Here is a 28,000-nt window from a genome sequence, read left to right as displayed (position 1 = left end):
TTGTCAAGAATGACAAGCAGCTGGAAAAAAAACTTTCTGATAAAATCAGACTTTCGCTCAAAATGGGAGTGAAAACAGCACTCTACAAATGATGAAGGGAAAAAAGAAAAAATCAAGAAGCTGTCAAGGACCTTGAGCGTGCTGCAGTGATTCACTATGAATTTTTAGAAAAAGCAAACAAACAAAACACAAAAGAAAGTGTCTTTATACAGATGTATAGCTCAGTGTTGGAGACTCAAAATAGATGATTTCCAGATATAATAGCCTGGCAGTACCACGAAATGACTTTTATGAGAATCTTCTTTTTTGCTTATTATTGAGGATTTTTTTTTCCTCCTATTGCAATTATGGCTGTTTCGAGTTACAGAAACCTCTGTAATAAAATTATATTTAAATATAAAAATAAATTATTTTAAAGCCGAGGTCACTGCCTGCAACAAACAGGAAATCTCCCTTGCTGATAAACAGCTATTATTATTGTCTCACTGCATAGCAGAAGTTTTATAATCTTTGCATATATTATCCAACACACTTCTGCATTTTGGTATTACAGGCCTCATAAATCAGGATATTTTAGTTAGGGTTTTTGAAATTAATAATCTGTTATTTTAATAATAATCAAGTCGTCTCCGGAACAAACTACTTTGCCAACAGACTTCTGTCAAATGCAAGGTACTCAGCTCATTACACAAACAGCCCGGTGACATTTTAATGCCTCATCTCTATTAGCCAAAAATGTCCAACAGAAATTCAGGCCTAATATTAATGAATCTATCCATCTCCCTTGCAAAACACATAGAGCATTTCAGGGCTCTCATTTTTTACCTAATTCCATTCTAGCCCCACAAGCCGCAGGTTTGCACTGGTAATAATGAGTATTAGTGGTTAAATAAATACGCAAATGAAAATCTTCCTCCTACAAAGGACCGAAAATGAAGGTAGAACGCGGAGCCCATCCTTCCCACGCTGCTGCTGCTCCTCGAGGGCAGAGACTGCCACACACAGCCCGGGCCCCTGCGCAGCCTAGGAAAGGGCAGCCCCAGGACCCAGCTTTGGCTGTGCCCAAAGACAGCCTTGTTGAATCCACCAGCTCTACATAGGAAACAAGGATGAGTTTTGACTACCTATATGTTTTACGTTTGGAAATACAGATGTAATGGCTTGCTACAGTGACTTGCATATTACACCAGCTAATAGTTTTTTTTTTTATTTTATTTTTAAATGGTCGCCATGAGAACAGCAAACTCCTTATTCTTCTCTTGACACCTCAAATGAACTGCAGTTCCTTCACTTCATAGCTTGGATTTTTTTTGGACAGCTTTTTCTGAAACACATCATCATTTTTTGAAATAGTCTGTGTCCTATCTCCTGGGATATTCCGCTCTTATCATTCATTTCATAGCACTTTTCCTGACCTTTCCAAACCCAGAAAATTCTTCCAACTGCATGAAGAGCAGCAGATGAGCATAGTGGGATAGATGATTGGTTTTCAATACTACTCACAAATTAGCAGGTTACTAATGGATAACAGCATAAGTGCAACAATGTAGTTTGCAGGATAAATGTTTCTATTTAGTGTAATCAATACCAAGAAACACCAATAATTGGCAGAAACTAGCCAAAAGTCCATCAATGCAGCAGCTGCAACTCGGGCAATATTGTGCACCAGAAGTTGGTTACATCATTACATGAATAAGGAGGGAAAAAAACAAACCCCTCAAAATAAACAAAACACACAGCCATTCCATTAAAGGATCAAGCATTAATACTACAGAAAACATTCACAAGAACATAATTTCCAAAAGAGAGATTTTTGACAAATCTGCAGCCAACTGTTTGAATTGGTTGAGTTTGGTACAAAGCAAATGAAAAATACGGGATCTCTTACCTTCAAAATCAAAACTGAAATGTTCAGTCAGTTTCAGTACAACTGCACAAAGCTTGGAATAGAGTTCATTATAGTAACATGGATTATGTGGCAACGGCTTGTTCTGCTTGGGATATAGCAGCACAGACAAACCAAATGCAACCGCCAAGTTGCAATTCCCACATTTTTACAGATCTACTGAAAAGAAAGGGTTCTGAGCCTGCAAATGAAAGTTGGCATCCATTTTTTTTTTGTCCAACTTAATCATTTTTTTTAATAGCATTTGAGAGGTCAAGTTTGGCTTATTTGGGTTTTTTTTTTTTTTTTTTTGGTGGGTACATGAGCCAAACAACAAGCAGCTGGGTAACCTGCTTTCTGAGCTAGACCACCAAGAATACAAAGATATGCAAAGGAAAAAGGGATGAGTCCAGTGAGCGCAGAGCAGGAGGGACTATTGGGTACTGCCTCCTATTTAGCTGCCAAGATGAAATGTCAGCAAAGTTTTGATACATTGATATTACCTACAAGGCTGAGAAGTCATCACTAGGAAGAGCCACTGCCATCACGAGAAAGACTGTGAGGATGGGTACACAGACACCCAGATAAGGGGACACACACCAAAAAGAAAGAACGTTTGAAGAAGCGCAGTGCAGTTTTATTGCTAAGCTGTCAGGACCACGGCTGGGCTGCATCTGGGCTGCCTCTCTGGCCCCGCTCCTGCTCCCGCAGCCGCCCAGGCCTCGCAGCGCGGCAGCTGCTCCCCACGCAGCCAGGTGCCCAATCCCTTCTTATTGCTCCGACAGGCGGCTTGGCTGCACTCGGGGTGGGAGCCCCCCGCGGCCCCCACCTGCCTCCTCCCTTGGCTCTCCACGACTCTGCGCGCAGAAAAGCCCACGGGCCACTTGGGTGTGACAAACACCCACGCGGCCGCAGCGCCAAGTCTCCGTGTCCCGCTCGGGCTGCTCTCAGGATGAGCGATGCCCAACGTCACGGCCCTGATCCCGCTTCAGCTCCACAGGGTAATGTCTGTCGCCGCGCACCACGACCCCCAGAACCGCGGGGCGCGTGAGCTCCCGCATCCTGCAAACGCGCCGGGGACGCTCCTGCCCACCAGGAACCGCCGCTGCTTTGATTCCTCTCCAACACGGCCCTTTTAAGCGAAGCTGCACCCTGGGTGAGGAGCAAACAGTTGCTGAAGAAATGCTCTCTTTTGTTACCTTTTCTAAAAGGAAGAAGCAGCACAAGCCTCAGTAGAAATTTTCCAGGTTGGAGAGATCATATCTTCTCAACAGTAATTTTAGGCATGTAAAGAATAAGGATAAGAGTAGTAATCTATTGTCATCCAATTCACAGGATTTCCTAAATGTTCTTATCAAAAATACTAAAAATTTAGATAATTTTTAACTGGCCCATATCAAGTATTCAAAACTGATTACTGCATCTTTATTAAGTATTAAAAAGAGAGGAAACACTACATTAAACACTATACAACATCATAAAATTCTCCAAAAACATAGGCATACATATTTCTCAATGCTACTGCCAATTAAGAAGATTTTTTTCTTCTCTAGTAATGAGCTGCTAAGACCCTCTTTATGTGCAATTGAATTTATACAATAAAAACTTTTAGATTTTCTATTATGTACCCTGAGAACAGGGTAGACAATAAGAACGGATAGAGATGTTACACACCCTGCAAAACAACCACACAACCACACAAAGGCAGCTGAGAGCAGCAGCACTTTTATCAGAAACCCGTCATGCATGTACAGAATACACGGGGGACTCGAGCGCCAAACCTCACAGTGGTGGACTTCATCAAAGAAAGATTTACAGCTTTGTATCTTCTTTGAATAGCAGTCCAGAATTTTCTTCAAAGCTTTCAGTGAAATCCACTTCTAACAAAGCCCCAAGTTACATTTAATCCTTTAAAGTCAGAACCAGAAAGATGCCATTTTGGAGATTCACCTTTATTAGTGCTACTGAGTTTTAACACAGCTTCCTCAGAGCCTAAACAATGATGAGCTCCACTCATTAGGTGGAGGATATCTCAGAGTTTAACCTTGAAGACAATACACAAAATGGATCTCCTACAGTTAATACATTGCTTCTCCAGAAAAAAATAAATAAATTTTAAATAAATTACAGTATCATTTAGGTGCTTGGTAGCACTTTGTCACCACAGGGGAGAGAAAAAAAAAAAAAACTGTGATAGCATAAAGAGATTTTCCCTTAATGTAGGATTAGCCTGTCAGAAGAGGGGAAGAACATTTCCGCCTGTTGTGAACTAGAGCTATCTAGTGTAATTCTTGTTATAAGTATGACTGCAAATTTTCATAACACAGTACATTCCCTTTCAAAGGGCTGCACACCTTTTTACTTCCCCTTGACTCCAAACTCAATCTGGGATGTCAAAGCCAAGCCAAATTGCTCAGACACAGATACTGCTTCATATGTAAAGTAAGGTTTATTATACTTAGGTTAAATACGCAGTACTCTAATTCACCTTTATTGACATGTCAAACCAACTGCTTTCAGTGGATTTTCATCAGTGCAACTGCCTATTCAGGTCAGTAAATAATCTGATATATAAACAGGAACATCAGAAAGTTTTCATGAACTGTAGAAAAATATAGTTTAAATATAGTGATAAATCACTACTGATGCTGACACTGAATTAATGCTGGCATGATGCTTTTCATAATGCATCTGACTACTCAAGATCTTCCCCAAGGTAAAAGCCACCCCACGTACACGGAGAATACGGCTCTCATCTGCCATACAGGATTCATATTTCAGTTCTGTCTGCAAACAAAGTCAGTTCTCTCTGGCTCTCAGTCTCTCGCAGATTACATACGTTCCAGCTTTCTTTTTTGAATGAGCTTTATCATAAACGAGACGTGACATATATTTCCATTAAAGGCTATTGGCCCAGCATGGCATAATCCTAGATCTCATTAAGTGAACTGGAGCTTTCAAAATTAAACTGTTTTGCATAGCGATGAAAAATCCTAAGCATTAAGACTATTGAAAAGACCTTTAAAAGCAAAACTCATTTTTGGATTTAGAATAACAAAAGGCAACTAAAGCAGGTCACTGATGGTGACTAGGTCTCAGATAAATAGCAACATCAAGGAACAGCCTCTGTCGTATATTCTGAAAACACTCATAGGTCAAGTTAAGTGAAAGAGACAATGTTAATTAAAGAACATCCATCATCCAGCCCTTTCTGAAAAAAAAAAAAAAAGAAAAAAAAAGAAAGAAAGCTTATATATACACCAAAAGACTGGATCCTAGACTATTTCTGGTACCTTTACATGTTACCACTGGATAATATTGCAGAAAAAGCCCAGCTACATGGTGCAGACTGGTTCAAGATCAGAAACTTGGTGAAGCAGCCCCCCATCAGCCTTCTGGCCCCCCCATCAGCCTTCTTATTTAGATGATAAGTGTGAGGAATTGATTACTGATTTGAAACTTAAGCTTGTGCAGGATTGAAAAGGCATCAAAATTTGTACTTGGGAACTTCACTTTTTAATACGTTAAAAAGACAACAGTGAATATTCTGGCTAAATACTGAAATTAGCCAGGTTTTCCTGTTGTTTGTTTATAATTATTGTGCTACACCTTTTCTTAAGAATAGGCTGAAGCTCCTGCTTTGAACTGCTTTAACATAGGCACTATGGATATTTGCACCCAATTGCAAGCCCTGAAAGTCATTTTCCTACTGAAAGAAGAGAAAGATGAGGGCTCTTCCACCCGTGGGGAGAAAGAACCTTTGTGACTGCAAAACAGCTGGGTTTGTTTTCCTCCTGAGGGAGGAAGAGGAGGGAAAAAAAAAGGCCATGTGGATACCCTTTAATGTGCAGTGCTTAGATTGGGAGTCTATAGCAACATGAGCATCTCTCTGCAGCCGCTTGTTTGTCTCCGAGAGCCGCGGCCCGTGGAGACGGCCGCATTATGCGCCGGATGTTGCTGTGACTGCAAGATAAATTCCACATTCTTCTTTTTATCACTCAAGTGCCTCTCAGATAAGCAGCCTGACCTGAAGTGAAGCCCTTTGCTGTTTAAAAACAAAACCAAAAGGGATCTATTTTCCCAACAAAAGCAGGCCCGAGCAGAGAAGTGGCTTTGGATCCAATATTTAAGAGCATATTTTGATACAATTCCAATGAGAATTACACAAGCCAGAGAAGAAAAAGCAGCTCCGTGCCCACTGAAAAAGCTACGAGACACAGAAATGGAGCATGGCTGGAATTTGTTGGACCTCCTGCTGGCAGGTTTTACAAAATCAAAGGCCTTGGCACATGCTGTCCAGGAAGCATCAGGCCCTGGGTGCCAGGGAGAGGGGCTGGCTTGGGACAACAGCTCTCCAGGGCACACGGCTGCTGGGGAGCCCTGGTGCGGCCGAACCAGCGTTTTGGAGGGAACGGCGTGCGAGGCCAGCTTCCGATCCCCAGCTCCACCTTGGAAGGACTAACAGGTTGAAATGTCCTTGCCCAGAAGGACGAGAGAGCAAGGGAACAAGATATGCTCCTCTACTGGATTCAACGGGCGTTAAACTGGGCTACATCACAGGATTTTCAGATAGCAGTATGATACAACAAACATGCAACTGTGAATCTGTTGTCCAGAAGAATTCAATAAAAAACAATAGAGTGGTTTAACTGATGGTAAGCACAAGATTCATATTCATTTATTACACTAAGCCAGAGCTCCCCATGCACTTTCCCCCAGTATGAAGTTCAGGCACTTGTTCTTGTACCTCAAATAATGCAAATCTCACATTTTCCCTTTGCGACGTGCTCATCCTTACTGTTGGAAGGATTTTTTTCTGATCTATAACCTAAACCTTTCTTGTGGTAATTCAAGCCTGCTTCTATTTGCTCTCCCTGTGAAAGACTATGAATTTATTCTTTATCTCTTTGCAACACTCTTATGTGTTTGAAAGCTGTTATCATGACTGCCTTTAGTTTTATCTTTGCTATATTCAAAAACTCCAGTTCTTTCAACCTTTTCTTGTCAGTTATGTTTTACAAACCTTGGAGCATTCTCATCCCTTCTCTCTGAACTCTCCTTAATTGGTCCATATCCCTTTTGAGATAAGGCACCCCAAAATGGACACACTGCTCTGGCTGAGACCTCACCAGCCTCAAGGAGACTGCGGAGTTTCTCCTGATATATAACACAAAGTTCCTTTCACACACTCCAGATGGTGTTTGACATCACTGATTATGATATTGTTTACCCAAGTTCAAGCTGAGATTGACTATTAACCCACATTTTTTTTCCTGTATTGCTTATGTCTAACGAGTCATTACCCATCCTGTGTTTGTACAGTTAATTATTCCTATCTAAATATAGATTCAGTCTGTCCTAAGCACCACCCTGTAAAGTCTTTTTCTAAAAACTATGACAAAAATAAAATGAAATGACTAGAATGACTTTGTAGTCACAGAATTTAACCTTGTCTTCCAAAGATCCTCATACAACTGAAGAAATAGAGTCTCTATCCTTCACTCAAAATATTTAGAGAAAATATGGCAAAATTACTGGACTGGAGTCAGACTCCCGAAGAATCCCATTTGATATATCTGTACAATTTGACAGACTTTCTAATGTGTATGTGTAGAGATATCTATGGCTTCTCTTTGTCTACCAGACCTGTTAAGCTGTCAGCATAGAGAATTAAACTCATATGATACAGCTCTCTTGATTAATCTTGATTTCTGATTGTATTTTTTATGTATCCTTGCAATCTGGCTGCTTACAAAGAACTTATTATTTGTTCCAAAGCTTTTCTGAAAAATGAGGCAAATACACAGTCTCATAACACCAGGCTTCTTCCTCGTTCCCTTCTCTTAAAGATGATGTGATGTTTGTCCTTTCCACCCAGGCTTTGCTGAATAAAGCTCTGCCAAGCTTTGCTGGCTTGGCAACTAAGCCCACTTTCCAAACCCTACAATGTTTTCTATCTACGTGCCCTAAGGGCCCCATGCTGGTAGATGTTCTCAAGGTACCGGTAACATGCATCACTCGTATAAAATCCTGCACAAACTGCACCTGCGATGGAGTAGGATATCAAAATTCAACTTCTTCCTCTACATCAAAAGGTTCAAATTCATGTATCCTATCAAACTGTACTTGCCTTTGGGGAAGGAGGAGGGAAAGGGAAGGAAGGCTCCCCATCTCTCCCATTGCATCCACAGCGTTCATGAGGAATGAAGCCAAATCCCATCTCATCCAGGCACAGACCCAAAGCCCACAGCAGACTGAAACACAGCAGTTAGAGCTCCCGCTTAACAGGGCTGCCAAGGCCTTGTATATCCCTGATTCCAGCTGCTCTTGTACTTTATATTAAAGAGTCTTTGCTTAATACAGAAGCAGAGTTATACGGATTCAAACTCTTCTTTTCTCTGCCCCCTCTCCCCACTTCTCTCTCACATCTCATCCCCGATGGCAGCTGTTTCGGCAGGCGTGCAGAGCTGGGGCATTGCTGTGCCAAATACAGCACTGAAATCGGGCTCTCCCATCTCCTGCACAAAACTTCTGCTAACAGCATCTTCAGAAAATGCCTTCAGTTCACCATCTTCAGAAAATGCCTGCAAGCTGCAGGCCCTGACCCCTGTTTGATTCAGGACTTATTTTCCCCGCCATTTTCCTACTCAACTGTCCACAGACACTGAAAAGTGAACATGTACTTCAACAGCTCTCCTGCCCAACACGCGTTTAATTTCATTTTAAATATTTTCTTATTCTTCCTGTTTACAGGAAGAATATTTCTTATTCTCTCCTGTTTACCAGCATTACAGCCTCTTCTCCAAAGTCAAGGAGCTTAAATGCCTGGTTCTGAAGGAACGTGCATCCTTTCCAGGCTTGACCCTATTGCTGCTCAGAGGGCTGCCACAACAGCTACAGTGTCACGAGCTCTGGGTGGCCCTGCTGGAGCAGGGGGTTTGGACTAGATGATCTCTAGAGGTCCCTTCCAACCTCAGCCATTCTGTGATTCTGTGATGCTGTGAGAAGTGTTATTTCAGGTGAGGGGGAAAAAAGCCTCAAGTATCTGATTTACTGGTTGTTATACATACTGGTTGCTCTAGTGGACTATTATACTGAAATCAGTAACTACCAAAACTGCAATATGTGGAAGCCTGCTAGCACTGTGGTGCATTTCAGAGTTAACGACAGCTCATTCACCCACAGTTATGGAGACTGGGTGCTCAGACGGCCCTCGAAGTTGGAGAGTTCTTTCTACTGAGAGGGATATCTGAGAGAGTTTCACATGCATGTTACATAATCCTTCAATAGTAGATTTAAAGATTTTAGGTCCTACCCACCTAAAAATATTGCTGCAAGAATGCTTCCTCACTCCTTAGACAAACCTCAATAAACAAAAACTATACAATTTTCCTAATGGGCTTACATACTTGAAAAAATCCTCATTCCATACACCCATACACACAAAGAAGTGATCATATTCAACAAGCATAGCCTGAACATTAAACATATATATATATACATATCATGAGTTACAAAGCACCGATAATCAGTTAACAAAGATGCTTACAAAAATGTATCAGTAATACAGAGAGTCAGAGAATATTACAAGGAATAACAAGGAATGAGTGTTTTACTTCATATACTGCTGTGATTCAGAAGCAATGAAGATGAACATAAAGAGAGTATTAGCAATTCCCTCCAGACTTTGGTTGAGCCCTGCACGGCCTCTACTGTCACTCCACTTGATCAACGGGCTGTTGGTGTTAATGCAGGGTTATCTTGGCTCATAGCTGCTGGATATTGGCATGCTTATTTGAACTGTACCACAGAAGAAATTGTCAGCACTTTCAAAGGAAGAAGCTGACAAGCTTCCTGGAAGTGGCTATGTAGCCATGAGATATTTACCCATAGTTTCTAAATCTAGGCCAATTATAATTCTTTGGGCTGTTTCATATATTGCTCTTTGAAGTCTTTTCTAAAAAAAATTTGTTTCAATATAATCAAAATAAATACAAATTTCCTCTTAAATCAATAGCTGAAACTGCAAGATCTTTAACACACACTCAAACGGAGCAACACCACAGAAGTGCTTTTCTTTCCACACCACACAAAATCAAACACTTGATTTTCACACTTTTCACTGTAGAGAAAAGGCACCCAAACTAAGCTCCAAGTTGTGTCTCTGGAAGAAGGTACCGTATCTACCTTGCAGAAAACAGCAGTGAGGACTGCAGTACAGGCATGTTCCATCCTCTGCTTTGCCACAGCTCCTTGAAAAAGGTGACGTCAATAACTTTCTCATTAATAAAGCACAAGTCTTCAAAAAAGATCTTTCTTAGAGAAACTTAGGTCTCATCAGTCAGAAAAGCCAGCAAATCATGTCATCTAACATCACATAGCACACTTAGTGTCCCAACTAAAAGGATGGCAGCAATCTCTTTCAACCCAGGGGAGCTGCTAGTAAAGTTGACACTGAGCTGATGACTGGCTGCTATTGCTGGATTTGGCCCTTAGTTTCTCCAAATTTCATCAAAATAAATCAGGTTGCACAAGTAGCTCTTGCCTGACTTAAAATATTAGACTAGATCCTGACCAAGTGGTTTTGTAACTAATTCTCTCACTATGCTCTTTAATGAAACGGCATCTGAAATATTAGAGCAATCTATTTTTCTTCATGTTTTAAGCAAATGTCTGCAAAACCCACAACCACTTTATACTGCAACAGAACAGCAGACACACACAGTGATAAAAGAGAAGCTTTCCACTAGACAACCCTACACATTTTTAACAGAAAAGCTACATACAAGAGATGAGATACAAGACATTATACAGTCCTAATCCTAGTTTTCACTAAATGGGAAAAATCCTGCTGGAGGTCAAGAAAACATCTCAGGTATAAATCATTGAGTACTTGAGAGCAGATATAACCCACCGTTACATTTCCTAAGCTTGCCTAAAACCATTAGCAGAGCAGTCCTTTTAAAGGGATGGTTTAAACCATGGTCGGTGGCCTTGAGGTCCTTCTCACTGGCAGAAAATATCTCCTCTTCCGTTTGAGCCCACAGGTATCAAACTATCCTTTCCCCAACATGGTCTAATTGCTATCAGTCTTGCTAGCCCCTCTGCAGCTGTGCTTTCCTTTGAAGTCCATTGCTTCTATTTCAGACATAAAGGCCCAAAATGTTCTGTACTTCTTCCCAATTCTATAGTCAGGGCAACAAAAAGACTCTTCTTCACCCCCATGAGACAAGCGCAGCTACCTCATCGAGTGAGTCTGCAAACTCGGTGCCTGTTCATCCAACCGTTTTGAAGTCTGGTCACTTAAAATATTAAGCCAAACACCGATGTATTCCTACTAGGTCTCAGAGAGAATAAACAGGAGCCTGATGGTTGTTCTTTTACCCTCCCTGTAGCTTTAGGTCTTAGCTAAGCCATTACGTGCCAAGAGTTCTTATTTCCATACTGGGGCTCAGGCACTTGTGTAGTTTAGTTATTTTAGCTATCAATGCAAAAAACATCAAGGTAGTTCATCATTCAGTTGAACGGTGACTCAGTTTATGAAAATGAATATGCATGCAAAAAAACAGTCAAGCACAACACAAGCATTTTGACAGGTGGATAAATAGGACTAATTTACAGCTATTTTTCCTCTGCAAGGAAATTAGAATACAAAGTGCAATAACACACACTTCACTATCCCTTAAAGAATTGTTTATCTAACAAGTTTTACACTGTCTTGTACATGTATCAAAGGAAAAATAAATCATCTTCAAAATCGAAAAGTTTTTCCTTTCTTCTTGTTATTAACAAAAATAGCAGGATTTATCAAGAAGTCCTTGCAGGAAGGGGTTTGATTTTCAGGGGAAAGAAATCCACCAGGATCTGACTTGTTAATGTCTTATTAAAATTTGATTTATGCCAAGAGTACATTCAATGCTCATCATATTCAAGAAAATACACTGATTTCAGTGAAGATAAAACATTTTACCAGGAAAAAAAAGATGGTAAAACAAATATTATTGGGATTAATAATAAAATGCATTGACTAGAAGCACATACTACATATTAAAATGCTAACTAAACAACAGATTTCTGTAAAAAAATACTCCTCGCTGTAAGTTAAATATTGCTTGCTACAAGTGAAGCAGATTTTGGAAACATTCATTTTGCTGAGATTTCATTTAAGCATAATTTTGAAACACTGAAATACAGAGAAAAGGAACTGTTCATCAATACCTCACTTAACTCCACAGTGTTCCTAGACTGAATAGAATTTCTTTAACGAGGCTATTAGGATCGAATTCCAGTTCTTTCATGAATATAAGTAAATCATTTCCTTAAAGTAATGAGCAATATAAGGGATTTCCTAAAGATGGACTTGGACAAGCTGTGACGCCCTTGGATATAATTAACACACACACATATAGGTTGTGTGTGTATATATACACACACACACACATACGTATATATACACACACACACACACATACGTATATATACACACACACACACGTATATATACACACACACACACACACACGTATATATATACACACACACACGTATATATACACACACACGTATATATACACACACACACACGTATATATACACACACACGTATATATACACACACACACACACACGTATATATACACACACACGTATATATACACACACACACACACACGTATATATATATATACACACACACACACACGAATACAGTGATGTTAACATACTTCTACCAGACGTGCCCACAGTATAAAGACGAAAAAGTTGAAAATATCTTTTTAAGAACTACATTTTAGTATAGTGCCAAGCTATTTTTAACAAGAATATCTGCTTTTTTATTATTACACAGAAAAGAAAGTTGCCTCATTACAGAACTTGCACTTGTTATTTTCTAATGATCAAGCAACACATATTTTCTCCACTTAAATGATAAAACATCACTTAATACAAGAAAAGCTTATGATTGTGTGAAATGCTCAGTTACAGTGCTGAAATTGGATGCTCTAGGCAATAGAAATAAAAAATAATTTTGAAGCTTGGTGCAAAAGATTTGCAAACTTTACATAGCTTTTTGCAAGCAGGAATTGTTTCCCTTTATATTTGAATAGACTTTTTCACCCAAGTGATTAGACAGAAAGATCGCATCTTATTTGCTAAAATGGATAACGCATATCAGGTCTTCTTTATATGTATGCATTAAAAAAAGGGCAAACTTAATGATCTGTCATGATTTTTAGTCAGCCTCAGTTTATTTGAAATTTCTACAAAATGATGGTATTCTCCATCTGGTTGAAACATTATTACCTTACCTCTCCCTGTTAAATTACACTATAACTTTTTTTTTTCCCCTCTAATCTTTTCCTTCACATTTTTTCTCCAAGCACTTACAGTACTTCTCAGGTTTGCATCATCTACAGGTTTAGTATGCACGTTCTTAATGCATGCTGCCTTTTTTACAATAAAATGTTAATAACACTCTCCTATTATATACGTATATATTAAAAAAAAAAAGTTTTCTGTCCACCTACAGGAATTTCTTCCACCGAAACCAAAATATATGACATTTACTGCCTGTCCATTACCCACAAGGCCTGTTATTCTGTGAGAGATGAACATCAAATTGGTTTGACACATTTTGTTCTTGGCAAATATATGTTTACCATCTCTCACCTCCTTTATTTTTCTAGGTGCTTACAGGTACTTTTAGTAACTTCTTCCAGTATTTTTCCAGGAATTGAAGTCATCTACGTAATAAATCTCGCTGAATTGCTAGAGTCCTTGGTAAAAAATGGAAATAACAGTTATAAATTTAAAGGGAAGAACATTTTTAAAAGCTTACTTGATTTAATCTATGTGCAATGTAAAATAGCTAGACTTCTCAGTCTCTGCCACCTTTTCTTTATTCCTCCCCCATATGAATACAGTTGTAATGTTATTCACACATTTCATATGTTTAATAGTAATAAAAACACAACCCTTGAAATCCTACTGAAGAAATAAATATTTTCAGCAACACGAGTTTCAGTAAGCTGCAGCCAATTATTTTTTTTACTGAACTTTTTAATGGTGTAATTTTATTGAGTTCTAAATTATTATGAGTTTTACGAAACTCAAGATGGTTTTTGAAAGCACTATTACTAGAGACACGTATGTCAGGTTATATGCATTTTTCTTCCCCAAGGCAGCCTAATGCAGACCAAACAGGTTTTTGCCCTCAGGGGCTTTGAACTATTTGTAGTTCAAGTGATAAAAAGATTAAACCTGCATGTTTAAAGAGTGTGTGCTTAAGAGCGGAACATAAGCACATCCTTTACTTAAGTTTATAGCAAGATCACTCATGTTACTGTTTGTCTTCTGTTACTATTAGATCACCACTTCTCTAGATGAATAAATAAATAAAAATCAGCACAACCTGTACTAGTTAAATTCTTCACAAGAAATGGCAAGTTTTAACATTAAAATGCCATAATTACCTACTGTCAACTGATATTTTACTTACTCTTTGATGCTTGCAGTGAGGGACAAAAAAAAAAAATAGACTGTATGTCTGTGAATATGATATTTCAGTTTACCTAAGTGATTTTTTTATGCATGCAGAAATTCAACATGTTTTCAGCTGACCATGACTGACTTAAGTGTATGAAATACCAACAAAATAACCCCAAATGAAAAGCTAAGTGACCATCTTCAGTGGCTGGGGACAGATTATAACAGAAATATCCCAACTTGGAGCACAGTTATATTTGTGTATCCCAGGCACATAGGATTACACATAATCCTTTTCACAGCAACACGGTGACTGCAAAGGGACCACAGGGCTGTGTCCAAATTCCTGCCATGTTCTGAAGTGAAGGCACCTGAGAAGGGGCTCAGCGATGCCTCTGCTTGAGGGCTGCTTTCCACGCTGGCAGGTAGACGCTATGGCCAAAGCACATGGCAGCAATTGCTTAGACAGCATTGCTTAGCTTACCATATATGAGCACAAGTACGGATTCTGTGACTTGTTTTTGGCAGAAAAAAACTCAATTCTACCCTTAGCTTCTTTTAACACTTAAATTAAGTGTCCGGACTTGTTGGGAGGAATACCAGGCAGGGTGCCTGTGCACCAGGCTACAGGAGAGCTGGTGCAAGGGGCATCGGCACCAAGAAGACACCCGGGCACACAGCGAGATCTGCCCCTGTGCCTCTGTACTCAGGGTGCTTAGCGGGAAAGGGGATAAATGGCTTTTACTCTGCGCGGTTTATGCATAGTACCTTGAGCACACACCACATGGAAACCTGACATAAGGCCAGCAGAAGCGCTCAGTACTTAATCTAAACCCCTGGGCATTCAAATATGGAGTAGCTTGCAGAAGTGATAGAGTTGCATCATGGCTCTGTTAAATATTTGTGGCTGAGGTGCATGAACCAGAACAGAGTGAAATAATTATACTGCATCCCTTGCATTAGATTCTAGGATAAAGAAATAATCTGTCTCACACTTTGGATAGCAGTCTACCAAATGTTTCATTGTTGGAATACCATTTGTCCAAGGGAAAAAAAAAATAGAAAACCATTAACTGTACTCATTTTGTGGTCATAAACACTAAATGCATGCTTTTCTGGGAATTGTTACACTAAGTGCCAGAGATCACCCTCATCTGCTTCCAGCTGTGTTCTAATGTTTCACAGGAATGCATGAAACCTCATGGACAGAAGGATTAGGAGATTTCTTTTACTACAGCCGATCAGCTTGTAAACCCAAAGCTGGACAATTTATGTAGTCTGTACTTTAACTTAACAAGAATATGTGATGGTTTCACATGCACTAAATTTAACTACATTCATTTCTGATTTTAAAAAATTGTTGATATTATTTTTAACTACTAGCTACAAATGACATTTGGAGAGAAGGGGCAGGGAGACACAGGAAGCATTTTCCAAAATGAGTTTAGCATTGCTGTCGATGTGGATTCCCTCTTGAGTCTATTTAAAAAGGCTAAGTCTTTATACTGCGACTACAGTGTACCACAATAATGTTAATGAGTTTTAAAAGAGCTTGAAAAGATTTAAATGCCTACAATTAAAAAAAAAAATGTACCAATGTACTGACTTGCACTTTATCCTCATTCTTTATCGAAACAGAGTGAAATCTTACCTTACTGAAGCTCATGGCAAAACTCCATTTACAGGAAAAGTGCTAGGGGGTTAATTAAAAGAAAGAAAAAAAAGGACATTTCTCTGAGCCTCATGCCCACAATTGGAATGTCATGTTGAAATGAAGTTATGCAGAAACAAACTGGGACATGCTAGAGTTAAGCAGAGTCCTAAGGAAACACAAAAGAAACTGGAATGTTAATGAACCAAGGAGCAAAGTTAGAATGCAGAATTAATTTGCAGTCAAGAGAAGCTTGACATTTGCTATTAGATTCTGCTATTTGTTTATTGTGGTTTGCGTTTAGTTTTGAGCCTTTCTCCTCTCTCCCTCTCCCATTAGGATATGGTGACACAGATTTTAAAAAAACAACTTCTAAATACATGAACTACACAAATGACCAGGGAGCAGGAGGCTTTCCTGTTCCGTGGCCAACTCAAGTTGATTATACTCCTAATCCTTTGGCAATAAATAAACAAACAGGAAAGCCCATTAAGACACTAAAATCAAAAAAGCACAGGGCAGACATAATGAACAATGAGGAAGCTCTACCTAGTACCAGGCACAACAATAAAAAATTAGCTTAGTGAGGAATTGTGTATCATATTTTTCAAGATCAGCACAATAAAGCAGACAGTAATAGCAGCCCTGCATATTTTATGCTTCTGTATATGACTGCACTTGCCCAAGCACATTATACAAAAGCACCAGTCTCACCTTTTGTGATGGCACTGCTGGACTACCTGTTCATCCACAGCTAGCCAGTCGCTGGATTACTGCTGGGTTAGTCACCCCCTCCTAGCAGTCTCAGCACCAATTCTCCTCGGGAGCCATCCTGCTCTTTCACACACCCTCATTCCACGCACATGAACTGACTAAATTCAAAAAAGGATGACCAGGTACTGCAGGGGCTCAGCAGCCCTCAGCAGGGTCAGTCACAAGCACTGTACCACCCTGCCCCATATTGTGTCCTGCTACTAGGTAAGCCCCTCTAGTAGTCTGAGTAGCAATAGGTCTTCTGGCCAGGTAAATAACATGATAAATAACATCTTAAACACAAGGAAATGCTGCCTTCAGCCTCCGTACTGCACCGTCCTCGAGGTTTCCCCTGCCATGTCCCCAGGGTTACTCTCTGCTCTCCGTGGGAGCTGTGCTGCTCCGCGCTGGCCGCCGCATCCCACGCGAACGCTGCTCACGGCTCACCAGGGCTGCTGAGACAGGCCACCAACCACCAACCGCTCCATGCACATTTATTTGCTTTAATTTGGGACAGCAAGGTCTCTGGGAAGACCCTGTCTCTATCTTTATCTTATCCATTGCCGGACATGCTCTGATAGCTTCACCAAACGCGTGCAGGCAGAGCGTCTGGAGCTTCACAACCTACCAAGATTAGCTCTTCATCTCCACTTTCTATTTCAACACATGGTGTGAACACCTGCTATCATAGAAGGCTCACATTTAATTTAACAGAAACCCCAAAAGAAAAATACTGGCCTTAATTTATATGGGTTGCTCACATGAGTGAGTACATTAATGGCACTTGACAATACAACTCATTCCTGCCGTTCACTCATATTGATGGGCAACGACAGGAAGACAAATGAACAAAAAAAACCCTGGAGACAGACCACAGTGTGGAGAACTGAGCTGACATTCAGACCAGTGAAAATGATCTGGCAATGAAAAAGAAACCCTTCATAAATTCCTTCAGACTATAGATACTCTTGATATCACTAATAGATGCTGCTTTATATTAGTTGCAAAAGAACTGCACAACAACAACTAGGTGAAAAGAAGCTAAAAATTACACAGGATAATTTAGAATATTTTTTTCATAATGAGTTCTTCACATTTTAATGCATTTTTCCAATAATAAATACCAGAAAAGCGTTGGCAACTTTTCCTTTCACTTAAATACATTAAGCAAAACACATTGCTTTTGGAACAGAAAAGAAATAATGGGAAACTTGAGTCCTTGAGGCTGGGGCCTCCTTTATCTGTAAACTTTTATTGAATTTCCATGTTTGCAAACAATAAATAATAATACTAAAACTGAGCGTTTTTACAGCTGTTTCACCCATAAACCCTAGAGTACTCTTCAGTACATCTCGCTAACTGCAGCCAACACTTTTACTCTGTTGACTGAGGTGGAAAGCCAAACGCAAGTGTCGCCCATTAAAAGGCAAATGACAAGAAAGAATGTCCTGCAGTTAGTGCCTATAATAATTCTTCGGGTTTATTTCCAGTTCTGGCACTGATTCCATGTTTGACCCTGAGCCTGTCACTAAGGGTGAGAGAAGAAATATGAACAACGTTAAGCTTATACGTTTGATTTCGATACTCAAAAAAAAGTTTGATTTTCATAATTGCCAACTATCTAGAAATTCTCTTTTTGGGCAAAAACTTCACCCTAATCTCTTGTTCCAATAGCCGACTCATCTGTAATTTAATTATCATGTGAAATCCTAGTGATTTAATTCAGATTAATTTTAAATTGATCTTATTAATCCATTATAAATTTTTATTGTACATACTTAAACCAACAAAACCATATTTTAAATGAGTTAGTCTTATTTGGTAAAACGTGTTTTATTAAGCAAAACTTTTCTAAGTTCATCCAATTTAAGAGCTTTTAAAATAGAAGATGATACTGTTTTATCGATGTCCGGATCTAGATGTTTTCAATGAGGCTTTTTTTTTTTTTTTTTTAATGCATCTACGTTTTTCAGGCTCTGTATGTATCAATTTTAAGATAAGACTTCTGCTTTCAAATTATCTGGTCCTATTCAGTGTATCACACTGTCAAGCTATTACTTCAAATTCATTTCTCCTGGCCTTGACAAATGCAATCTTGTCCTGCTGATACACTTCCAAACATCTTTCTTATCGCCCTTTTTGCTTCCATCCTTTGGCTTTTTGTTTTTTCCCCTGAACTTATCAAATGCAGCATCCCTGTCTTCACTCTCAAGAATTTGCTTTTAATGTCCTTACTTTACCTTTGACCATTCACTGACCGCTAAATGGGTGCTCCCAGTTCCAGTTAGCTTCACCTCCCTTGTAAATGTCTTTGCAAATGAAGTCACTGTTACCACCTGAAAAGGAATTTTTACTGGTAACACTAATCTGACGAGACTTAGCTCGATTACTTTACGGCTAGTCATAAAAATGCTCAGTAGCTGTCAACAATTTGATGTTTTTAGATTTGATATCAAAATTTGAATGATCTGTGTTCTCAATAGCTGGTAACCGCTGCTGAAAGCAAAACCATGCGCTAATATAATCAACGTTGCTGCCAACCTTTTCTATCAACTACTGGTAAAAGCCAACAGAATTTCAATGGGACTCTATTGAAAATATCTCTTAACAGTTTTGAGATACAGTCTCAAATGTATTCAACACATTTAAAACAAGATTAGCATTAGTGAGTGCATGCACTTTAGCATGAAATTATCCATGAATGGAGCCTTCCTGACTTTCACGGCTTATCTAGAAGTAAATTATATTTATTAACTCTTCAACACAGTGAAGCATTGTCTGCAGTAAGATGACTTCCTCTCCTTTCTTTCAAAATATTGGAGCTGGGAGAAGCAACACACACACTAAATGCCACGGATATCACTACAGACCAAACACTACAAAGTACTCCAGTGCTCTGAGAAAGAACTTGCAGTGTTGGATTCTCCTTCAATGCTTTTTGGATCTTATCTGTGTCATCAAATCACACGTATTTCACAACTTCACTGACATGTGACTATCTCCAATAAACTCTCTGGCTTTTGCTTCATTAATTCTGCAGCCAGAGCTTTCTACAATTCTGATTTCTTAATTATGAACAATAATGAGTCGATTTGTCAAATTACTGGACAGAAAAAAAATAATTTACCTTATTGATTCTAATAAAATTATTTCATGTTATGGATTCTTGTGAGCAGGACAAGAGTTTTGCTTGAAGCTACAACAGGAAAGAAGTAGCCTTTAAGAGAATACAAGGTTGAATGTTCAATTCAGCAGATGATCAAGATCTTTAAAAGAGGGAGTGTCTGGTGATATGTTAAGAGGAGAACAGGGACTACACAGCTACCTCCCTCCAGGGTCACGGGCGGAAAAAAAAAAGGAAAATTAAAAATCAGACTCAAGGTACCACAGGGTCGCTTTCCAACATCCCTCCTTGTGGTTCATTTTCTTCACTGCCATTTTTTAATGATTTAACTGTCCTTTGAAACTAGATGCAATGATTAGAAGAGCCACTTTTTACTATATCACAGCTTTTCTTTAGTTGACAAACAATGCCAATGATTCTGCTGCATTCCTTAACCTTTCACTTATATTGTTCCTACCCTGAATACAAATACAGGGAATGCCAACTTCCAGATACTCATCATTCCAGCCAAAGAAATGCTATGGAAAAGAAGAGTCAGAAGAAGAAAAGGCAGTCTGAAGTTGCATAAATATTAAAATAAAATGATAGAGGGAGGCATTTTTGCAGAAATGCCAATTCTATATACAGAAAAGAAGAGGAACAGTGGAGAAGTAGTTGATGGTCGGAAGGTATGCAGGCAACACAGAAAAGCAGCAGGAGGAAGGACAGATGGAAGCAGCAGAGAGGCTAAAGATAAAAGAACCACGATGCTGAGCAGAACTCTGTTCCACAAACCCAGCTGCCTTCTTAAGCTTTAATTTGATCATTGAGGAGTTTTAGAATTGGATGCAAAGGAGCATATGAATTATTGAACACCTCTGTGAATAAAAGCGCTGCCATTCACAGTGGTTTAGCTCCACTCTAATGAGCTTGTAGGCCAAAGGTGCGTCAGAAGGCTGGATAAGAAGATTGGACATACATCCTTTTGTTAGACCAGCTACAGGAAAAAATATACGTTTACATCACTGTCCCAGCATACTGACATTAGAATGACATGAGGAAGAAAAGCAATGCTCTTTAATATTAGGCATTCATAAAAACATGGAGTAATTCGGTTTTCCAGTATAGAATCATTTGAAACCACTTCAAAAATTCTATCTATTTTATCACTATCTAAAATGAGTGAATTCATCAAATTTGAACTTTCATGGTTTGATCCTGAACAGCACAACATTTACCTACTCTTCAAAAAAATGAAAGAAAGGAGAGGAAATAACTGAAAAATTGAAGAGTAAAACTGGACAGTAGTATATTAGTTACCATTAAAAAAGATGAGTTAAATGTCATTCTTCTAGGCAGGCTACCAGCAAAACATATGAAGAAGCTATAGACCTTCTCATAAAAGCAAGCAGATGATTCTTTAGATAAGGGCACTGTTTTGTTTTGTTTTTTCCCCTCTCTCCTGTGGCTTGTGTGGCACAAGATTTAAAAACAATGTCTTGTACTTTAAGAAGTTAAAATTATAACACATGTTAAAATACGAGAAGTACAAAAAGTCTTGGCTCTTCCTCTAGCACTCAGGACTCAAGTCTTTTCTAAAGACTTCACTTTTCTGAGTGATTCATATGCAGCTGTGGATTGTAAATGGGGAAAAAAAAACCACTAAGAGTATAAATTTACTGCAGGATATAATTTTTGTCATCAGATTCATGAAGCTATTTAAAGCCCTGAAATATAAATAAGTGCTTAGAATAATCTACAGTAGCAAACACAATGGTTTTGCTACACTTTTAATCACAAAATTGTTCAGGCATTTATATAAATTCTGCAAGAAGTCAGTCCCCTTCCCAGGGACCCTCAGTCTCTTTACGAACATCAACTGGAGCTTCTAGTGCTATTCATGTGACCTTAAAACTCTGTGAACTCCTAAACAAATCAATAGATCTAGGCAGAGGGGAGTCAGGTCTGCTTTCAGGATCTGGAACTGTGCTTCTAATAACTTCACCACATGCTTTCATAAATATAATGCAAGAGAGAAGTATGACCCTTTTTTGCTTTTATTTAACTTTTTTTTTTAATAATATAGGGAACATAAAATAAAGACCTGTGATTTGTGCCTATACCACCATCTCAACTCTGTCCAAAACTGAAAAGACAACTCATTATACAAAACGACATGTAAAAACACGCATATGAACACAGGCACACAGACATGACATTTATAAGCTCTGCAGAAATTTTCAGTGGAAAGCCCCAGAGACAAACCCATGTTATTTGCATGGTTTGGAATGACTTTAGTTCATTTTTTAGTGAGTATTGGGTCAGGCTGCATGCTAGATTACTTTTTGCTTTCTAATGTAGGTAGCATCTGGTTAATGAACAATTCAAATACCCTGGGGATATGCTAAATCTCTGAGAAAGAAACACAGAGATAGGAGAGCTCTAATTTCTTCAGAAGAAGTTCTGTTGAGGTGAGAAAATGGTAACGACCCTTACAGCACAGAATCGCTAGCATCTGTGCTCGAGTAGCTGCACAAAATTCAGTCCGAGAGGCAGCTGATCCAAAGCAGCCCAGACAGGACCTATTGCCCAGCTCGGATGGGGGTTCAGACCCAAGTGGATCAAGGGAGGGGAGGAAAAAAAATAAAGATTATATTCCAGATATAACAGCATGTCTTATTTAACTCTTTCCAAATATGTCGCCACATATCACTACTTTCAAAGCCAGAGTTATTGAGAAGATTCCCAACACGCCACTTGACCTGGAGCTGCCATATCGCATCCATCTCCACTTCACGCTACTTTCCTTCCCCCTCCTTTAACTGTAATTTGGTACCCAGGTTGCAGTGAATCTGATTTACCCCAGCTATCTAAGAAGATAAACACCTAATCACTAAAGTCAACGAAGAGAAGTAGGCACCCTGAAAAGGCGACTCATGGAAATCATCATGGACATCTATTTTAGGTCAGAACAAATCATCCTCCACTTCTATCCATCAATCAGAAAGAAATGCTAGATCTTGAGCTCAGAGCCCATATATAATGTTTAGATTGCTCAGGTTAAGACAAGACACATTCCAGCCTCTAACATTTGATGTGGAGAATTCTGACATTTATGGTATATTAATTCTAGTAACAGATGTTAAAGCTTGAATTGATGTGAATGACAGTAACTAAGGCTACAGTTTGGGCTTTTTTTTTTTTTTCGATCCACCTGAAAAGATAACGCTCTACCTCCATTTCTGTGGATATCCAGATGGTTTCAAAAACTCTCAAAAGCAGATCAATTAATTGCTGTATATGGTTTACCATGGAAGGCAGCCAGCCTCTCTATGGATGCAATGCTAATACCAAATGCCTTGAACCACCACTGTATTTTCATTTAATGAAATGCTAATGCTGCCTGACTGTAGTTGCTCCTTTTGGAAAACAAATGAAGAAAATCCTCACACTTGTCATCAAAGACACAGGTGTTGAAAGAAAACCTTGAAAGAAAAGTTGAAAGAAAAGCTCTGAGGAACACTTTCAAGTAAACAATAATTTTGAAACTTTGATTAGTGCCACCAAGATCATGCACAGAGACAAATTAATCTATGACCAATTATTTCACAAAATCTTTGCGGTTGGAAGGGACCTCCTGCGATCAGCTCCAGCTCAGCAGGGGCATCTACTGTAGACGACCATTCAGGTTCTGAATATCTTCATGGATAGAAATGCCACCACAACCTGTTCCATTGTTTGGTCACTTGCACAGTAAAAGCAACAACAAAGAAAACAATAACAGAATCAACACACAAACAACAACAATGTTTTTCTTATGTTCTGATGTAACTGCCAGTGTCTCAGTTTGTGCCCTCTCCCTCTCATCCTGCCACCATTGGAGAACACTTCGCTCAACCTCCTTTACATCCTGCCATAAGACGTTTATAAACATTGCTGAGATTTCACCCAAGCCTTCTCTTCTCCAGGCTGAACATTTCTCCCCAGCTCCTTCAGTTTCTCCTTTTCCAGCAGATGCTTCAACCCTGTCATCACCACTGTGGCCCCCTTTGCTGGGCCCGTTCCGGCAGGTCCATCTCTTGTCTCACATTGCAGAGCCCAGAGCTGCTCACAGCGCTCCAAGTGTCCCACCAGTGTTGAGTAGAGGGGAAGGATATCAAGACTGCTCGTTTAAGAAAACAAATTTACTTATGACCCCTCCATTCCTAAGCCCAATCCTAGAATTTGTTTTTTAGGAAGTGAATACAAGTTTGGGACTGCACTCAATGGTACACCACTCATGACAGCAATGCCATGGGGATAGGATTCCTTCTATTTTAAACTGACTTTACAACAAACTTCCATTTGTCTTGCATCATTGGAGCACACCACACATTAAGAGAATAAAGCATTATTCTTCTTCCTTGTCAATTTTACACTAATATAGTTCTGTTTTGACAGCGCTGCAAAAAATTAGAGAGAAGTAAACCAACTTCAGTGCTGCTGGTCCAGCTATTTGGTTTTCATTCTCTACCAATCATACATTTTTTTTCCTCAACTTTGACTTCGAGTCACACTGACATTTTTCCTGGTTTTCTCCACAGGGGCCTGGATCAGTTTCTGTGTACCCTGCCAATCTGACTGCAGCCGAACTGGCATTAAAACAATAACTCACAGAGTCAGGAAGCAGCCATACAGAGGATACAAAAAGACTTCAATATTACTTCAAGTGAGCCAAAAATCCCTTTGAAAGCTTTATGCTAGGTTTCATTCAGCTGCAATTAGCAACAAGCATCATTTTTAAAAGACAGACAGATGCTTCCCAAGCTCAATAGGGCAACTGGAAGTGCTCCGTGGCCTGCCAGCCATCCAAGAAACGCCAAGGGAGCACTAACGACTGGGGATAAGCGCTCCGCTCATCATCTGCTCACACTCCACCCTTGACATGACGCTCTCCTCTCTCCATCTCCACGTGGGTGCCCAACACGGGTTACTGTACACGCGAGGCTTCAGTTCCACTCCCCTCATCTTCAGATGGGTATTTTCTAAATCTGTATTCTGAAACATTTATGTTTGCTACAAATTTTAAAGCTTCATGTGCACACATATATATGGATTTCAGAGAGCTTCTGGTTAGGCAGATTTTTTTTTTATTATGATTAATACATGTATATACTAAAGTATAACTGGAAAAACTTTGCCAAGTATCCTCATTAGCTTCACAGTTCAGATTTCATGCAGAGAGTTATAATCCTATGAAAACCCTCCCCCTCCTTAATTTAAACACACTTTTCTTCAAGAACTATAATATAAAGAGCTTCAATGAATTTAGATGTCTGTATTAAATGCTTGCAGAATTTGAAACAAGTTCAGCCTGAATATATACCCACTCTTCTATTTGGCAGCTACTAAGTATAATATTCTAGGTGGGGGTTTTATTTGAATCTCTATCACCTATGTTCTGAACATGGGAGAACTTACAATTTTTGCATTTTGTTTATTTACATTATTATTGTTCTTAATGACATTTTTATTGTGCTTTTGTCTATTATGCTCCATTAAGTACTGTATTTTGCTGTGAGAATGAAATAGTTCATAATAAAATGAATATTTTCATCACTGAATTGCCACATTTGACAGCAAAAACATTAGAACACTTTAAGCAGAGTCTCCCACCAAGACTAGCACATTTCCTTTTAGGCTTCAAAACATAGGGACTGATTTTCAGGAAAAATAATGAGCACTATGTGCCATCGAAGTAACGAACGAGACTTCTTCAGGACTGTTGCAAAATCTGAGCATTTAAAACTCGGTCTCCTACCTCATGAAAGGGATGCAAGAGATTTAATGTAATGCCCCAAGATAAGTTCATGACACATATGTAAAATGGCATTCTGCTGAAACATTTTGCCTAAACAGGCGTCATTATAAAGACATATGAAAGAGAAATACTGTCTGAGTGGGTGGAGATTCGTTGTTAAAGTAGCTCCAAGTCTAAATCATTCAGGCCAAGTTCTGTTCTACTAAAACTTCTGTTGCTGTTCTGTTTTAAATTTAAGATTGAGAGAGAACACCAAGAAATACGTTTGAGCTCTGGGTCCGCAGTTATGTAGAGGAGTGCACTAACTTCTGGCCAGCCACATGGAAACCCTCTTAGATTTAAAAGAACATAATTATATTGTATCATAACTACAAAGAAAAAAAAAAGAAAACAAAGCAAAGAAAACCTGCATTTTGTCAGTGAATATCAGAGCTTGCAATCCTTTTTGTTTTGAATCTCTTCCATATATAAATGGAAAAAGTAGTAAATAAAGAGCAGATCGATGAAAAAAAAAAAAGGCTTCAGAAAATGATTCCCAAGATGTAGGGGGGGCTATCTGCAAAATGCACATACAGTAGCCTGCACAATCCTCACAAGCTCTACTTTTTACTGCAAATCCTTGAAAAATAATAATCCACTCAACGACATCTACTTTCTCCAGCTTTAACAAAATAAATCTGAAGGATGAATGGTCTTTCTCTTGCAAGTCAATCTCAGGGTTATCAGGATGGCTAGTTCACCAGTGCAGTACAGTAACCCCTTCCTAAGCAACATAAAACTGCCATCACCCCAGTTTAATCCCTTGGTTTGATCATGTTTCCATACCCAGCACACCAAAACAGCTGTTGGTACACACTAATGAATATATAGCCCTTTGCTCCATGTTCAAAGCTCCTTACACAATTCTTGCTTATTCGGAGCCATGATCTAACACAGCTCTAACCTCATAGCTGCAGTTTAATGGGAGCTTGAGGTTTGAAAAAGCATTAGGGTTAGATCACAACAAAACATAGTGCAAGAGAAAGAGGAGAAGAGCGCCCACAGCCAGAACATGAACGTAGCTCAGTGAGCAAAACCCACCGCGTGTCAGGCAGTTCTGCTTTGCTTCTTCCTACCTCCTCTAATTGATTTGCTACTTTCTGCCTATTTGTCACGCCCTCCAGCAAGTAGTCTCCCTTTATTTTTCTCCCTTTGGACTACAAAACTCCTGATCTCCTCACCCAAACAAGACCTGGAGATTAAGAGGGGACTCGAAGAGGCCCTTGGCAGCAGCTGCTGGTTGAAACTATCTGTAGACTTTAAGAAAAATTTTGTCATGCATTGCCATGTTTAATCCCAACTGGAACAATCTATTGTTTCTCCATTATTTCTAATGTTTCTAGCTGCTTAAGTCAAGAAATACTAATACTTGCAACAGATACGTAGTGACCTTCAGAAAGTAGAATATCCAAAACATTTCAGTGACTGCTAAGCAGAAGAGTCAAATGAGTGAAGTCAGTTTGATAAATCTAGACTTTAGAAAGAAAAAGTACATCTCCTTTTAATTCACTCCTCTTCTTTCAGTTATTCATATGAAGAATAATGAATTCGTATTCACAGAGGCTCTATCAATAACATTGCAGACAAACCCAATTAGCATTTAAAGGCTGCAACCTGCTTGAATTGCTTTGAGATTCCTTTGAGCTCATCTCCCAGCCAGACAATGTACCGAAACTGATATAGCAGACTCATTTTGAAATATTGCTGCTATTTTGCCCTTCATATATCATGAACAAAAATACACATTCATTCTAACAGACGGCCAAAATGAGTTTTATATAAAGTTGAAAAAATGAGAACAGATGACAACCCTGCAATATCGGATCTGATGGTTTCAAATAGTACATTTATTTTGCATAAACAAATTTACTACTGAATAAGAAAAAATATTCAAAACCATTTCCTTTCTACTTGATTCTGAAGTCATGAATTCTGAAAATCATCCCAAAGTCAAACTATTCTAGGAACATTGAAAAACTCTTTGACCATGCTCAAAGGTCCTCTCCTCTGTCTGAGTGGGGATGTCACATATTACCATTGCTCTAGACACTCAACTTGTTCCCATATCTATTTCCAGTCCCTTTTTCAGAGGCTGCTAAAACATCGACTCCAGTGCCATCTTGGAGAAATGAATGCCATGGGTTAATTACACACTGTGTGAACAAAGTCTTTTCTTTCATCAGTTTTCAATTTTCCACTTCCAGTTTCAATCAGTGTTTCCTTGTTCTTCTGCTCATGCCTTTAAAAATATAATACAAGTTCCCATCCAGCTTTTCTTTACTGTAA

General features: G+C 39.1%; 1 protein-coding gene across 1 annotated transcript in view; it reads right to left on the bottom strand.

Annotated features, from left to right (window-relative positions):
• The window catches only part of SORCS2 (sortilin related VPS10 domain containing receptor 2), a 493,766-nt gene that overhangs the window by 134,951 nt on the left and 330,815 nt on the right, over positions 1 to 28,000 (bottom strand).

Source organism: Tinamus guttatus, unplaced genomic scaffold, assembly GCF_059628265.1.
Source record: "Tinamus guttatus ecotype Peru unplaced genomic scaffold, ASM5962826v1 Tinamus_guttatus_pri_ptg000052l, whole genome shotgun sequence".
Taxonomy (NCBI): domain Eukaryota; kingdom Metazoa; phylum Chordata; class Aves; order Tinamiformes; family Tinamidae; genus Tinamus; species Tinamus guttatus.
Note: the sequence above shows the minus strand (reverse complement) of the source record. Positions and strands in the feature narration are given on the sequence as shown.